Source organism: Scyliorhinus canicula, unplaced genomic scaffold (genome assembly GCF_902713615.1).
Source record: "Scyliorhinus canicula unplaced genomic scaffold, sScyCan1.1, whole genome shotgun sequence".
In the NCBI taxonomy this organism is placed as follows: Eukaryota; Metazoa; Chordata; class Chondrichthyes; order Carcharhiniformes; family Scyliorhinidae; genus Scyliorhinus; species Scyliorhinus canicula.
In genome coordinates, this window is record NW_024055665.1 from 1,438,019 (window position 1) to 1,455,174 (window position 17,156).

Below are 17,156 nucleotides of genomic sequence, written 5' to 3' on the forward strand. Positions count from 1 at the left end.
CGGCGGCTGCTGCTGGATGATCCTGGGATCCGATGGGAGACGTCAGCCCTTGTGGAAGGTAGGTGGTTGTGTCTGGCGGGGTCCAGGGCGCTAGCGGGGTCCAGGGCGCTGTTTCATTTCCGGGGTCGCGTCTGGCATTGTGGGAGAGCCTGGGACCAGAGGGCATAATCTCAGAGTAAGGGATCTCAAATTTAAGACAGAGATGAGGAGACATTTCTACCATCAGAAGGTAGAGAATCTGTGGAATTCTTTAGCTGGGCAATCCTTCTTTATCTGGGAATCAAACTGTTGTTTAATTGTCCCGGCAGTTACCAGGCTCCCGTGAAGTCCTCCAGCTGCTATTTTAATGCAGACTTCAACAATCTATTTTCAGTAGGTTTCTATTAATTCATTGTGACTGTCACATGACCACATTTTCAGTCTGGAAACTTAAATAAGCTGCTTTACATTCAATCAGGAATATAACAGTTGTCCACCAACCTCTGATTTGACAGCACATTTCCAGCATTCACCATTGTTCTTCCTGACTCTAAACACAGTCATAAAGGAGCTTCTGTTCCGTGTTGAGGAACGCTGAACCATGGAAGAGAACAGCTGGGAAATATTCCACTCACACCTCAGGATTAACCCACACGGGGACTTTGCTGTCAGTGAAGAGAGATGAGAAAGACCCAAGTGTCATTTGTCCCTCTCAGTGTGACCCTGAAGGACTGTGTCCAGGCTGAAGTTCTGTGCCTGCTGTATGATACTTCCCCAGATTGTCCTTTCTGAGCTCCAGACAGGTGATGTTAAACACTCAGGTGGGAAAGACAAAAATCTGCGACAACATTTCAAACCAAGCTTATTTATTTCACATTTATTCAGAATTTTAAACCTCATCAACAGATTAAGACTGTCACAGTGAAACTGATTCACTCCTGAACATGATTAACAGCATCAATAAAGGAAGAATCCAAAATTTGTAGTCGCTTGTGCACTCGCTGGTGTGTTAGCAAGTGGGATGACTGAGTAAATCCCTTTCCACAGACATTACAGGTGAATGGCCTCTCCCCAGTGTGAATGCGATGATGTTTCAGAAGATAAGATGAATGAGAAAATTCCTTCCCACATCTGGAGCAGGTGAACGGCCTCTCCCCACTGTGAACTCTCTGGTGTGTCAGCAGGTTGGATGACTGACTGAATCCCTTTCCACACACAGAGCAGGTGAATGGCCTCTCCCCAGTGTGAACTCGTTGGTGATTCAATAGGTTGGATGAACGAGTGAATCCCTTCCCACACACTGTGCAAGTGAACGGCCTCTCCTCACTGTGAACCTGCTGATGTGTCAGAAGGTTGTATGAACGTGTGAATCCCTTCCCACAGTCAGAACAGGTGAACGGTCTATCCCCTGTATGAAGCTGCTGGTGTATCAGAAGGTTTGATGAATTAATGAATCCCTTCCCACAGTCAGAGCAGGTAAATGGCCTCTCCCCGGTGTGAATTCTCTGGTGGGTCAGTAGGGCAGATGGACGGCTGAAACCTTTCCCGCACACAGAGCAGGTGAATGGCCTCTCCCCAGTGTGAGCATATTGGTGTGTTCGTAAATCCTTTTTGTTTTTAAAGCTCTTCTCACAGTCAGGACAGTTAAAAGATTTGTTATCAGAATGAACAAGTTGATGTGTCTGCAGGTGGGATGACTGAATGAATCCTTTCCCACACAGGGAGCAGGAGAACGGTCTCTCTCCAGTGTGAATACGTTGATGTGTCAGCAGATCCTTTTTACATTTAAAACTCTTCTCACAGACAGGACATATAAACGGTCTCTTACCAGTGTGAACAAGCTGATGAGTCACAACATGGAATGACCGAGTGAATCCCTTCCCACAAACAGGGCAGGTGAATGGCCTCTCCTCAGTGTGAACTCGCTGGTGTGTCAGAAGGTTGTATGAATGTGTGAATCTCTTCCCACAAATGGAGCAAATGAACGGTCTCTCACCAGTGTGACTGCGACGATGAACTTCCAGTTGTGATGGGTAACTGAATCCCTTCCCACAGTCCACACATTTCCACGGTTTCTCCATGGTGAGGGTGTTGTTATGTCACTCCCGCTTAAAGCCTTGTCGACACACGCAACAGGAGTATAGTTTCTCCCTGCTGTGAATGGTGTGATTTTCTTTTAGGATGTGTAACTAGTTCAAGCTCTTTCCAGTCAGTGCAATGAAACACTCTCATTCGGGTGTGTGTATCTCGGTGCTTTTCCAGTCACACTGATCTTTCAAATTTTTTTCCTCAAATGGAAGAGACAAATATTTCTCCTTCCAGTTTCAAAGACTGATGATATTCAGCTCCTGATGAATCGAGTGGCTGTCAGATCTCAATGTGATGTTTGGTTTTGAGTTTTCTGTCGGCCAATCCTCCACTTCCAATATCCTGTAAAAGGAGTTTACAAAAACCATCACTGTCAGTCCAGGATAGAAATTCTGAACAGACAATTCTAGTTTCTCTGGAACATTTTTTCCTCTCTTGTTCCCCCAAAGCTGTAAATCCCCGTCCCACACACTCTCCCTCCTCCCTGGGCTGAAATCCAAACCCATCTCACCATCTCATAGAATTAGATCATAGAATTTAGAGTGCGGAAGGAGGCCATTCGGCCCATCGAGTCTGCACCGGCTCATCGAGTCTGCACCGGCTCTTGGAAAGAGCCTACCCAAGTTCAACACCTCCACCCTATCCCAATAACCCCACCCAACACTAAGGGCAATTTTGCACACTAAGGGCAATTTATCATGGCCAATCCACCTAAACTGCACATCTTTGGACTGTGGGAGGACACCGGAGTACCCGGAGGAAACCCACGCAGACACGGGGAGGATGTGCAGACTCCGCACAGACAGTGACCCAAGCCGGAATCGAACCTGGGACCCTGGAGCTGTGAAGCCATTGTGCTATCCACAATGCTACCGTGCTGCCCTTTCCTCCACTCCCAGTTTTTTCCCTCCCTCTCCTCTGCCTGGGTTCACTTCCTGTCTGCAGACTGACAATAAAACCAATGGGTCTTATTGGGGGGTTTGGGTTCTCACCATTGTCCCCGCTCGCGGCGGCTCTCATTCAGCCTCTGGGAGCCGCACTCACTCTCACTGCGGCTGCGCTCAGCCCGGAGCAGCACCGCGCATGCTCCGCACAGAGAGACGACATCCGGGGGTGGGGCATACTGGCGCCTGCGTGTTCTGGCTCCTGTGATGGAGACAGGGTGTATTCCTCCTCGCCCGGCATTCTGGGTAACCCTCTCCGCCATTATTCAATTACGTTCCTCAGGGCGATAAATTGGTTCTGGCACTTTTGATACAGTTCGGTGTTTGTACCGAATGGGGCGGCCGCATCGGTGATTTTCTGTCTGATCGGCCCCTCTTAATGGCTGTTATCTGTTTAGGGGGCGATATGCCGCAGGGCGCCTGCGCGTCCGCCATCTTTCTCAGCGGAAATGTGCAGCAGGGCGCATGCGCGGCCATCCAGGAACCGGAAGCCAGAAGAGAGAATCTTGTAAATTTCTCTCCAGGATTGAGTGAAATTCCTTTGGAAATTCCTTTGGAAAGAGGAGGATTTGCCAACGGGAACTTCAAACCAAACATCACATCATCCTCTGACTGAGTTACTCGATTCATCAGGACCTGAATATCGTTGGGAGGTAAAATGGTTTGTCTGTTCTGTCTGGACAAATAATTCAGATATCAGAGTGACTGGGAAACTTTTAATGACCATTCCGGGTTAAATTTGAGACTAATTACACCAATCACATTGGGGAAGTTAAATAATTTGCTATTGTACTCTTATGTACGCAGGTAAATTTTTCAATTACCACATTTGCATACTTGGCAGGTAAACTGGGCAAACTGCTGACCTTGATGCTATCCCGGATTTTATCAAAATTTATTGTTCCTGTTGCATTTAATGCAGCTGATCATGGCTACTGGGTAAGGTATTCAGCCTAATCTCAATTTCCAGATTGTGAGGGCAGCATGGTGGCGCAGTGGGTTCGTCTTCCTGTACCACGGTGCTGAGGTCCCAGGTTCGATCCTGGCTCTGGGTCACTGTACGTGAGTTTGCGTGGGTTTTACCCCCACCACCCAAAGATAGGTGGATTGGCCATGCTAGATTGCCCCTTAATTGGAAAAAAATTATTGGATACTCTTTAAAAAAAAAAATTTTAATTCCAGATTGTGCTCTGTACATTTAAGTTACATCAATTCATATGGCTATCTAAATAGTTTTTAAATGTTATGAGGGTTTCTGCCATCATTTTGGGCAGCACATCACAGATTCTCACCACCCTCTGAACCTCCTAGTCCTTTCCTAAATCTCTGCCCTCTTTTATATGTATCCCTCAACCAAAGGGAATAGGATCCTCCTATCCAATCTATTTAGATCCCTCCAAATTAAAAAAATATATAAATTTATATTTTTTCCAATCAAGGGGCAATTTAATTTGGCCAAGCCACCTCCCCTGCACATATTTGGGTTGTGGGGGTGAAGCCCACACATACAATGTGAGAATGTGCAAACTCCTTACAGACTGTGACCCAGGGCCAGGATTGAACCCGGGTCCCCCCGCACGCAGGCACACAACCACTGTGCCACCATGAAACTCCAGAATTTTATACATTTAGAATAATCTTTACTATTGTCACAAGTAGGCTTACATTAACACTGCAATGAAGTTATCGTGAAAATCCCCATAACCACGCTCGGTACACAGAGGGAGAATTCAGAATGTCCAATTCACCTAACAAGCATGTCTTTCGGGACTTGTGGGAGGAAACCCATACAGACACTGGGAGAACGTGAAGACTGTGCAGACAGTGTCCCAAGTGGAAATTGGACCCTGGTGCTGTGAAGCAACAGTGCTAACCACTGGTACCATGCCACCCATAAAACAGTTCGGCTCAATGTTCTCACATTAAAGAAGCTGAAGCGCCCAATGTGGATCTTGAACCACGACCCTGGGATTAAGAGTCCCATGCTCTACCGACTGAGCTAGCCAGGCTGCTTTTCATAATTTCATTTTGGTTTCCCCTCAGTCTTTTCTGTTCCAAAGATAACAGCCCCAGTTTATCCAAACTTTCTTCTGAGCAAACATTGTCAATTTCTGGTCAATGTTCTTAAATACCCTCTGTGCTCTCTCTGTGCAATCTTCATGTGCACAGGAATCTAGCTCTGGCCTAACTAGCCCTGTCCTGCCATTTGTCATGTAATCCTTTGCCTTGTTTTCCCTCCAACTTCCTTCCTCACTATCACTGGTGTTTAATAATTTTTGTGTCACAGGTAAACTTCTTCCTCATGTTCCTCCATTTACTTTCAAATCAATGATGTAAACCAGGAGTGAAGGGCCCAGTACCGATTCCTTGGAAACCGGAACTGGAAACAGCCCTTTTATTTTCTCTATTCTTTATGGGATGTGAGTTTTACGGGCAAACCAGCTTGGTTGCCCATTCCTAATTGCCCTTAAACTGAGTGGCTTGCTAGGCAATTCAGAATTAACCACATTTCAGTGAGTTGGCCAGATCAGGTAATGCCGGTGCAGACTCGATGGGCCGAATGGTTTCCTTCTGCACTGTAGATTCTATGATTCATTTCGACCTTGGGTCACTGTCTCTGTGGCGTTTTCCTGCATCTGCGTAGATTTCCTTTCCGGGTGCTCAGGTTTCCTCCCACAGTCCAAAAGTGTGCAGATTAGATGGATTGGCTGTGCTGATTTGTCCCTGGGAGGTGTTGCAGGAATAGGGTGGGGAATTCGCCAATGTATGGTGCTCGTTCAGAGGGTTGCTACAGACTCGATGGGCCAAATGGCCTCCTTCTGCACTGAGGGAATGCTATGATTCTATATTGGATGCAATGATGTGTTCACTCACACACTGCAGCCTGACTCTTGTTATGGGAACAGACACTGTGTTTGTTGCTCTCAAAGTGAGTGAATCCTTTGCTGTTTCTTCTCTGGGTCCCATCTCCACTATTATTGTCTGATTGTCCCACTGAGACTCTCACTGTTATTATTGGACAATCAGCCAGTCAGCCTCAGCCTGTGGCCGCTCTCACCATCTGTCACCGTCACAATGCCCGGGTGATTGATGGCAGCTCACGGCCAAGAGGAAGAGGAGCCCCGCCCCGGGCCTGGAGGACCGACAGAGAGCGGCTGGTCCTCCAACCAATCGGAGTGAATGAGGGGCGGGGCCCGCTGTGATTGAAGCATGCGCAGTGTGGGTAATGGCGAAGGTGAAGGCCTGGGTCTTCAGATCGGAAATTGATAACAGGCGTTTAACAATATGGAGGGAGCGAGAGATCGCGGGGATGGGCGGAAACGTGTAAAGTTGTTGTAAGCCGCAATCCTCGGAAAAGTTACGGGACCCCGTTTGTACCGAGCGGAGTTGCAGCTCCTCATGTTCGGCTCGGGTTAACGGCCGCCATCTTTATTGTAAGAAGTCTTACAACACCAGGTTAAAGTCCAACAGGTTTGTTTCAAACACGAGCTTTCGGAGCACGGCTCCTTCTTCAGGTGAAGAAGGAGCCGTGCTCCGAAAGCTCGTGTTTGAAACAAACCTGTTGGACTTTAACCTGGTGTTGTAAGACTTCTTACTGTGCTCACCCCAGTCCAACGCCGGCATCTCCACATCATGGCCATCTTTATTGGATGTGCATCAGGGCGCATGCGCGTTTCTCATCTTTGTCGGGGCGATGTTTCAGTGAGTGGGAGGGGCTTGTTCCCCATTGTTCAGAATGGAGACAACTTGTCCATCAAACTGGATTAGTCTTTGAGTCCCAATGTCTTGTTGATGATGCAAAGCGGTGGCAGAGATGGAAAGAAAAGGAAGCCAATCATGTTCGGTTTCCTCCCACAGTCCAAAGATGTGCGGGTTAGGTGGATTGGCCATGCTAAATTGCCCGTAGTGTCGTAAAAGTAAGGTTAAGGGGGGGTTGTTGGGTTACGGGTATAGAGTGGATACGTGGGTTTGAGTAGGGTGATCATTGCTCGGCACAACATCGAGGGCCGAAGGGCCTGTTCTGTGCTGTACTGTTCTATGTTTTATGTTCTCTGGATTTCACTGTCTTATTGGACATCCTGCCCCATGTGTCCAAAGCTCTGCGGCTCTGTTCAGCCACAGGAAGACCCAGGTCAGAAACTCACAACCCTGAGTCAACATCACCCTCAAATCAGGGGACTGCTGATGACAAGAGGGTCAGTGTGCAGCGGGGGGGGGGGGGGGGGGGCATGAGCGGTCATCCTGGACCAGGGAGCAGGAGGGGAGAATGTTGTGAATTTCTATCCTGGACTGACGGTGATTAATTTTGGAAACTCCTTTTACAGGGGATTAGTAGGGGAGGATTTACACACAGCAAATTCAAACCAGGAGAAATATTTATGTTTCTTGAATATTGTTTCTGGACTGACAGTGATGCCTTTGTAAACTTCTTTCACAGGGACTCAGAAAGGGATTCGCAGACAGGAAACTCACAACCAATCCTCACATCAAATTCTGACAGCACCATTCGGGTTATCAGGACCTGGAGATTATCGACCTTTGTGTGTAAGCATTGAGTTCCAGATCATTATCACTAACTGTGTAAAATGTCTACCTCCTATCACCCCTGTAGATCTTGCTCACAATCTTAAATCTGTGTCCCGTAATTCTTTTACAATCTACTGATGGGAACAGATTGATTTATCTTTTTTCCGGGTTCGTTGTTGTCGTTTCCGGTGCCTGGGTCATGCCAGATGGACCGTCCAGATTCCACTCCGTTATTGTGTATTTATAGCGGTTGAATGGACTTGGACCAGTCCATTTCCAAATCCAGTACACAAGTGAAGTCTCCGCCAAGCATTGATTGATATGCATCCAGGTCTGGGATGGATCCAAACAATTTTTTTTACAAATGCCATATTGTCCCAGTTAGGGGCTTTGCCATTCACCAGCACCGCCAATATACCCGCCAGTGACCCACTGACCACCACATATCTCCCATTAGTGTCCGCAGCGATCCTGGTGACCGAAAGAGGGACCCGTTTATTGATTAGAACCCCCCTCTCCCATTTTCCACCAACCAACCACACCCCCCCCCCCCCCCCCCCCCCCTCCCTGCCGGGCTCCGGCCTAGACGCTGTGCTAGTTCAGCCAGCCAAAATTGGTTCACCAGCTGCAGCTTCACATCCCCCCCCCCCCCCCTCCATCTCACTCCCAGTCACCAGCTGACTGCTGGTGGGGCAGCTCCTCTCCGGGACAACCAGAAAATAAAAATAACGATATTGCCCACTTCGAGGATAAAACATACTTCAGAATGCAGTGCCTCACTAGACTCAATTCTCCCCCCAGGCCCATCCCATAGATCTACGTTGTGCTTTGGAAAGACAATCTCTCTTCAACCCCACACAGAGAAACAGATTCTATCAGAAAATATCAAATCTATATAGAGGATATCACAACACCCATCCCATCCCACAGGGAACGTAGATCTTGTCCAATACAGATAACTGGACCCCAGTCCATGCTTTACAATAAAGGTATTCGCCTCCTCCAGTGTCTTGAAATGGAAATCTTTGGACTCATTTGTAACCCGCAGCTTTGCCGGGTAAACCATCCCGAATCAAACTCCTTTCTTACATAGAGCAGCCTGAACTTTATTAAAGGCCGCTCACTCACCAGCTTGGCTCCCACATCTTGGTAAATCCTCACTCGGATAACTGAGTGAATCCCTTTGATTGGTCCGTCGCCGGTGTGACTGCGGAGATAAGTCCCCAGCTCACATGGGGACTTGAATCCCTTCCCACAGTCCCCACATGACAAATGAAATGAAAATCGCTTACTGTCGCAAGGAGGTTTCAAATGAAGTTATTGTGAAAAGCCCCTAGTCGCCACATTCCGGCGCCTGTTCGGGGAGGCTGGTACGGGAATTGAACCGTGCTGCTGGCCTGCCTTGGTCTGCTTTAAAAGTCAGCGATTTAGCCCTGTGCTAAACCAGTTCCTATTACCACGGTTTCAGCATGCTGCTGGTGTCCTTGTCCCTATCCACGTTTGACAATCAATTGAATTATAAAGTTTATTAGTGTCACAAAAATTAACACTGCAATGGTTACTGAGAAAATCCCTTAGTCGCCGCACTCCGACGCCTACTCGGGTACTCAGAGGGAGAATTCAGAATGTCCAAATCACCTAACAGCACGTTTTTTGGGACTTGTGGTAGGAAATAGGAACACCCGGAGGAAACCCACACAGACACGGGGAGAATGTGCAGTCTCCACACAGACAGTGACCCAGCCAGGAGTCGAACCCAGGTCCCTGGTGCTATGAATCGACATTGCTACCCACTGTGCTATCGTGGTGCCCTTGTCTCCACAGAAGCATGAGTAGGGTCTCTCCCCGTTCTGAATGCTGTGATGTTTCAGATTGCGCAGTACCGATGACAACTCAGGATTTAGGCGGTAGGGTGGAAATCCTCAGCCGGTCAAATTCGATCGGGTGAGGCATGGGGGAGGGATGGAGCCGGCGGATGGGTCGGGAGGTTTCATAAACACTCCGTGCAGCCCAAGCCCCGAATACGAAGCTCAGAAACAGCAGCTGAACCGGCGAAAGCTGCTCGGGCTTTTCCCCGAGACAGACCCGGGGGGCTGAGCGCATGTGAAGGAAGTGAGAGCCCCGGCTTTGCCCCGCCTCCTATTCACTCTGATTGGCTGGAGGACCAGCCGTTCTTGTTTGGTCTTCCAGGCCCGTCCCTTCTTCCTATTGGTCTGAACCCACCGTCAATCAGTCCCCGGGCATTGGGAGCTGGAGCAAACCCTTCACCATCATTGTCAGCTCCCTGGTTTGCAGCTGCGGAACTTCTCCCTCCCTCCCGGGAACAGGCCCAGGTTAACGGGCACCATCCTGCTTCACACACTGGAGGGTGGTTCACATCACAGGATGGGGGAGGGGGGACAAGAAGTAAGAGCTTACACTTTGCACTCAAATCAGTGAGGACTCTGATCTCCGGAAAGGAAGGAAACCCTGGCAGGTGGACGGGGAGGATTCACAAACACCCGCTGGAGGCCCCAAACCCCCAATAAGACCCATTGATTTTATTGTCAGTCTGCAGACAGGAGCTGGAGAACTGAACCCAGGCAGAGGAGAGGGAGAAAACTGGGAGTGGAGGAAAGAGATGGTGAGATGGGTTTGGATTTCAGCCCAGGGAGGAGGGAGAGTGTGTGGGACGGGGATTTACAGCTTTGGGAGAACAAGAGAGAGAAAAATGTTCCAGAGAAACTAGAATTGTCTGTTCAGAATTTCTATCCTGGACTGACAGTGATGGCTTTTGTAAACTCCTTTTAGAGGGGGTTAGAATTGGAGAATTTGCACACAACAAACTGACCCCAACAGAAAGGTTTGTCTCTTTGCGAATTTTATTCTGCATTGACAGTGATGACTTTTGTAACATGAGAGATTACAGCGATCAGGAAAATTAAATGAAGTGGGGCCCTATTTCTATTGACAACAACAAATTAAGCAGTGACCCGCTATAAATCTCTTAAATTGTCAGTAGTTTGGAGAGGGGTGATGTGAAAGAGTGACCATCAATAAACAACAAGTCATAAATACAAGATAGTTACGAATAAATCCAAGGGGACAATACGGACCAATGTACTTACTCACAGGTTTAGAATGTGCAACTCATTACCATGGAAAGGAGTTGAGGAAAGTGCTGAGATGTTTTCAAAAGGAAACGGGACAAGCACATGAGAGAAAATGGAACCGAAATTCAGCTGAAGGGCTGAGATTTGATAGGTATGACAGTTGGAGATGTGTGCTGAGTATTGACAGCAGCAGAATCTGTGACAGAATGGCCTCTTTATATCTTATATATTCACAATATTCAATGTAATCTTTTACAGAATATTTGCGGATGCAAACATCATGTTGAAATCTGACAGTCACTTGATTCATCAGGACCGGCCTTTCAACGTGGAAGGAGAAATGTTTGTTTTGTCTTTTGGGAAAAAAATTCAAAAATCGCTTTGATTGGAAAAGCACCGAGACACAGACATCTAAGTAATTTTCCACAGTTAGCTGGAACTGAGCTTTAACCAATCACACAGCATGAAATTAAATTGCAGCATTTACATCAGGGAGACACCGTACTCTGGCTTCAACTGATGATCCAAGCTGGAGAGACACAAGGACATTCGCACCAAAGGAATCAAGAAGCAGCAACAGGACATTCAGCCCCGTGAACCTGTTCCACCATTTAATTACATCACGGCTGATCTGATAGTGACGTCAAATCTGCATCCCACCTACACCTGATAACATGTCGTTAACCATGGAGAAACCATGGAAATGTGGGGACTGTGGGATGGGATTCAATTACCCGTCTGAATTGGAAACTCATCAACGCACTCACACTGGGGAAAGGCCATTCACCTGCTCTGTGTGTGGGAAGGGATTCACTCGGTCATCCCACTTCCTGAGACACCAACTTGTTCATACTGATCAGAGACCATTTAAATGTGCTGACTGTGAGAAGAGCTTTAAAAGCAGAATTAATTTACTGATACATCAACGAACTCACACTGGGGAGAGGCCGTTCACCTGCTCCGTGTGTGGGAAGGGATTCACTCAGTCAAACCACCTCCTGAAACATCAACTTGTTCATAACGATGAGAGACCGTTTAAATGTGCTGACTGTGAAAAGAGCTATAAAAACAGATATGATTTACTGACACATCAACGCACTCACACTGGGGAGAGGCCATTCACCTGCTCCGTGTGTGGGAAGGGATTCATTCGGTCATCCCACCTCCAGAAACATCAACTTGTTCATACTGATCAGAGACCTTTTAAATGTGCTGACTGTGAAAAGAGCTATAAACGCAGAATGGATTTACTGAGACATCAACGTACTCACACTGGGGAGAGGCCATTCACCTGTCTGGAATGTGGGAAGGGATTTAATGTTTCGTCAAATCTCCGGGCTCACCGTTAGGTCCACTCTGACCAGAGACCTTTTAAATGTGCTGACTGTAAGAGCTTTGAAAAAGCTGTTTACTGATACACGAACGCACTCACCCTGGGGAGAGGCCATTCACCTGCTCCATGTGTGAGAAGAGATTCACATGTTCATCCTACCTTCTGATACACCAGCGAGTTCACACTGGGGAGAGACCGTACACCTGCCCCGTGTGTGAGAAGAAATTCACTCGGTCATCCTACCTGACTTCACACCAGCTTGTTCACACTGATGAGAAACCTTTCAAATGTTCTGATTGTGAAAAGAGATTTAAAAGTAAATCGAACCTGCTGAAACACCAGTGAGTTCACACTGAAACAGAATCATAGAATTTACAGTGCAGATGGAGGACATTCGGCCCATCGAGTGCACCGACCCTTGTAAAGAGCACCTTACTTCAGCCCATACCTCCAACCTAACCCATAACCCCACCTACCCTTTTTGGACACGAACGGCAATTTAGCATGGCCAATCCACCTGACCTGGACTGTGGGGGGAAACCGGAGCACCCGGAGGAAACCCACACAGACGCTGGGACAACGCGCAGTCTCCGCACAGACAGTGAGCCAAGCCGGGAATCAAACCTGGGACCCTGGTGCTGTGAAGCAACAGTGTTAACCACTGCTGCTGTGTCGCCCACATGTGGGAGTGGTCCTGCGGAGAGGCTGTTTAACTGCTTTGCGTGTGGGAGGAGATTCACTCAGTCAAACAACCTGAACAGATATCAGCAATTTCACAGGCAGCAGCAGGGTTTGGATTCAGCTGTTGTTGCTGCTGTTAGTCACATCCAGGACTGAATGATGCCTCAACATCTGTTTCCAGGGGGGCTCCACAGTTTTCTGGTATATATCAATGATTTAGACTGAAATGTACACACCAGGATTATACAAAAGCTGCTGATGTGTTTTAGACAATGAGGGAGAAAGCCATGGACTGGGTCAGGTGGACAGAAAAGTGGTAAATGGAAATTTAGATAATGAGAGGTTATGAACTCACTTCACTTAACTCCCGATAAAAATAAGGTCACTTCAGGATAATGGAAAAAACTGATTGGTGGGGAAGCTACAAATAATCCTTAAAAAAATTTTTTTTTAAATTCAGAGTACCCAATTATTATTATTTTCTTTTTCCAATTAAGGGGCAATTTAGCCTGGCCAATCCACCTAACCTGCACATCTTTGGGTTGTGGGGGTGAAACCCATGCAGACACGTGGAGAATGTGCAAACTCCACACGGACCGTGACCCAGGGCCGGGATTCAAACCCGGGTCCTCAGTGCTGTAGTCCCAGTGCTAACCACTGCTCCACATGCTGCCCTAGCCTAAAATAATTCTAATAACTTGATTGAACAGTTCTCAAATGGAAAGACACTTGACCACATTAAAACTAAGAATCTACAATAGATGTTTGATCCAGCAAGTCATATTTAGGGCAAGATTATAAACAGAGGGCATTCATTTAAAGCAGGGGTGGGCAAACTTTTCCGTGCAAGGGCCACATTCAGAAATTCACAATTTTAAAGGGCTGCATAGTATTAATAGTCCCGGTTGTAACCAATTAGCGTGCGGCATATACCTCAGCGCTTCCCCCGGCGGCATCCTGCCTTTAGCCCTCTTTATCTCTACTTTTCAAAAATGGGGCTTCACCCGGTTATGATTCTGGGCGCCTCATATAGAACATAGAACAGTACAGCACAGAACAGGCCCTTCGGCCCTCGATGTTGTGCCGAGCAATTATCACCCTACTCAAGTCAACGTATCCACCCTATACCAGTAACCCAACAGCCCCCCACATTAACCTTTTTTTAAATTAAAAAAAAAAATTAAAAGAATTTTTAAAAAAATTTTTTATGACTTGATCTTGGTGGGCCACATAAAGACGGCCCGCGGGCCGTAGTTTGCCCACCCCTGATTTAAAGTGATTAGAAAAAGAAGCAATGCTGAGCAAAGTTAGGAGAGTGGGCAAAGAAGTGGCAGATGGAATACAATGTGGAAAAGTGTGAGGTTATGCACTTTGGAAGGAGAAATGGAGGCATAGACTATTCTCTAAATGGGAAAATGCTGAGCAAATCACAAGCACAAAGGGACTTGGGAGACCTTGTTCAAGATTCTCTTCAGGTTAAAGTGCAGGTGCACTGCAGCCTCACGGCGCTGAGGTCCCAGGTTCGATCCTGGCTCTGGGTCACTGTCCGTGTGGAGTTTGCACATTCTCCCCGTGTTTGCGTGGGTTTCACCCCCACAACCCAAAGATGTGCAGGGTAGGTGGGTTGTCCAAATTAATTTCCCCTTAATTGGAAAAAATGAATTGGGTACTCTAAATTTAAAAAAATGTAAAAACAAAAGGTTAATGTGCAGGTTCAGTCGGCAGTTAGGAAGGCAAATGCAATCTATTCATGTCAAGAGGGCTAGAATACAAGACCAGGGATGAACTTCTGAGGCTACATAAGGCCCTGATCAGACCCCGTTTGGAGTATTATGAGCAGTTTTGGGCCCCGTATCGAAGGAAAGATGTGTTGGCCTTAGAAAGGGTCCAGAGGAGGTTTGCAAGAATGATCCCTGGAATGAAGAGTTTGTCGTATGAGGAACAGTTGAGGACTCTGGGTCTTTACTCGTTGGAGTTTAGACGGATATGGGGGAATATGCGAGGCCTGGGTAGAGTAGACATGGAGAAGATGTTTCCACTTGTAGGAAAAACTAGAAGCAGAGGACACAATCTCAGACTACAGTTGCAATCCTTTATAAAACAGAGTAAGAAGTCTTACAACACCAGGTTAAAGTCCAACAGGTTTGTTTCGACTCACTAACTTTCGGGGCACAGTTCCTTCCTCAGGTGATGAAGAGGAATTAAAACACATGAGGAGGAATTTCTTCAGCCGGAGGGTGGTGAATCTGTGGAAGTCTTTGCCACAGAATGCCATGGAGGCCAAATCACTTGAGTGTCTTTAAGATAGAGATAGATAGGTTCTTGATTAATCAGGGGATCAGGGGTTATGGGAAGGAGAATGGAGATGAGAAAAATATCAGCCATGATTGAATGGCGTAGCAGATTCAATGGGCCGAGTGGCCTAATTCTGCTACTATGTCTTATGATGTGAAGAAAAACATTCTGTGCTGCATGTGGGATCATGAATGCACTGCTCGAAAATGTGGTGGAGGCAGATTCAATTGATGCCTTGAAAAGCGAATTGGACAACTATCTGTTACTGTCAGATCAGCCATGACCTTATTAAATGGTGGAGCAGACTGGGCTGAATAGCCAACTCCAGCTCCTTGGCCATCTGTTCGTATCCTTTGAGGAGAAAAATATCTGCAGCGTTCAGGGCCATTGACAGGGGATTGTGACTGTTGCAGAAAGTTGGCACAGATACAAGTTGTTGAGTGCCTTTGTTTTGTGCTGTCACCTTTCTATGCCACTGTGTTATGAGGGAAATGCAGTGCACCAATGCAAGAGAGGCAGATTGCTCCCTCGATTTGGATTAGATTTTATTGTCACGTGTACCGAGGTGCAGTGAAAATGATTATTCTGCGAGCAGCTCAAACAGATCATTTTGTACATGAAAAGAAAGTAAACTAAAAACTAAAAAGAAAATACATAATAGGGCAACACAAGGTACACAATGTAAATATATAGACAAAGGCATTGGGTGAAGCATACAGGAGTGTAGTATTAATCAGGTCAGTCCATAAGTCAGTAGGACTTTAAACTTCTGAGTTGGGGGGAAGGGAAAGTGAAAGCGACAGGGAGCAGGGAGTTAAATGGCAAGATACGCAGGAGGATAACATGTAGGCAGGTGGATTTAAGCTTGAGGCAGACTAGGAATGCAACAAAAAGGAAGGATAACTTTGGACATCTTAGGACTTCCAATATCTGTACTGATAAGAAAGTTAACATTAAGGCACTTTACCTGAATGCTCGTAGCATTTGTAACAAAGTAGATGAACTAATGGCACAGATCATCGTGAATGATTATGATGTGGTAGGCATCACAGAGACATGGCTGCAGGGGGTTCAGGACTGGCAGTTAAACATCCAAGGATATACAACCTATCGAAAAGACAGGGAGGTGGGCCGAGGGGGTGGGGTTGCCTTGTTAGTTAAGAACAAAATTAAATCTATGGCACTAAACGACATAGGGTCGGATGATGTGGAGTCTGTGTGGGTAGAATTGAGGAACCACAAAGGCAAAAAAACCATAATGGGAGTTATGTACAGACCGCCTAACAGTGGTCAGGACCAGGGGCGCAACATGTACCGGGAAATAGAAAAGGCATGTCAGAAAGGCAAGGTCACAGTGATCATGGGGGACTTCAATATGCAGGTGGCTTGGGTAAATAATGTAGCCAGTGGATCCAAAGAAAAGGAATTCATGGAATGCTTACAAGATGGCTTTTTGGAACAGCTTGTCATGGAGCCCACAAGGGAGCAGGCTATTCTGGACCTAGTGCTATGTAATGAACCAGACTTTATTAAAGATCTTAAAGTAAGGGAACACTTAGGAAGCAGCGATCATAATATGGTTGAGTTCAGTCTGCAGTTTGAAAGAGAGAAGGCAAAATCGGATGTAATGGTGTTACAGTTAAATAAAGGTAATTACGAGGGCATGAGAGAGGAACTGGTGAAAATCAACTGGAAGCAGACCCTAGCAGGGAAGACAGTAGAGCAAAAATGGCAGGAGTTTGTATGCATAATTTAGGACACTGTACAGAGGTTCATCCCCAAGAAAAGAAAGATTATCCAGGGAGGGATTAGACAGCCATGGCTGACAAAGGAGGTCAGGAAATGTATCAAAGAAAAAGAGAGATCCTATAAAGTGGCCAAAAGCACCGGGAAATCAGAAGATTGGGAAGGCTACAAAAACAAACAGAGGTTAACAAAGAGACAAATAAGGAAGGAGAGGATCAAATATGAAGGCAGGCTAGCCAGTAATATAAGAAATGATAGTAAAAGTTTCTTTCAATACATAAGAAACAAACGTCAGGCCAAAGTAGACATTGGGCCAATTCAAACTGATTCTGGAAGGCTAGTGATGGGAGATGAGGAAATGGCTGGAGAACTTAATAAGTACTTTGCGTCTGTCTTCACAGTGGAAGACGTTAGTAATATCCCAAAAATTATAAAGGGTCAGGGGGCTGAGTTGAGTATGGTTGCCATTAC

At 46.6% G+C, this 17,156-nt stretch overlaps 1 non-coding gene across 1 annotated transcript; it reads right to left on the reverse strand.

Moving 5' to 3' along the window:
- Positions 1–4,948: 4,948 nt before the first annotated feature.
- trnak-cuu lies at positions 4,949–5,020 on the reverse strand. The gene has a single exon. It is a non-coding gene; the product is annotated as a tRNA-Lys (tRNA).
- Between the last annotated feature and the right edge of the window lie 12,136 nt (positions 5,021–17,156).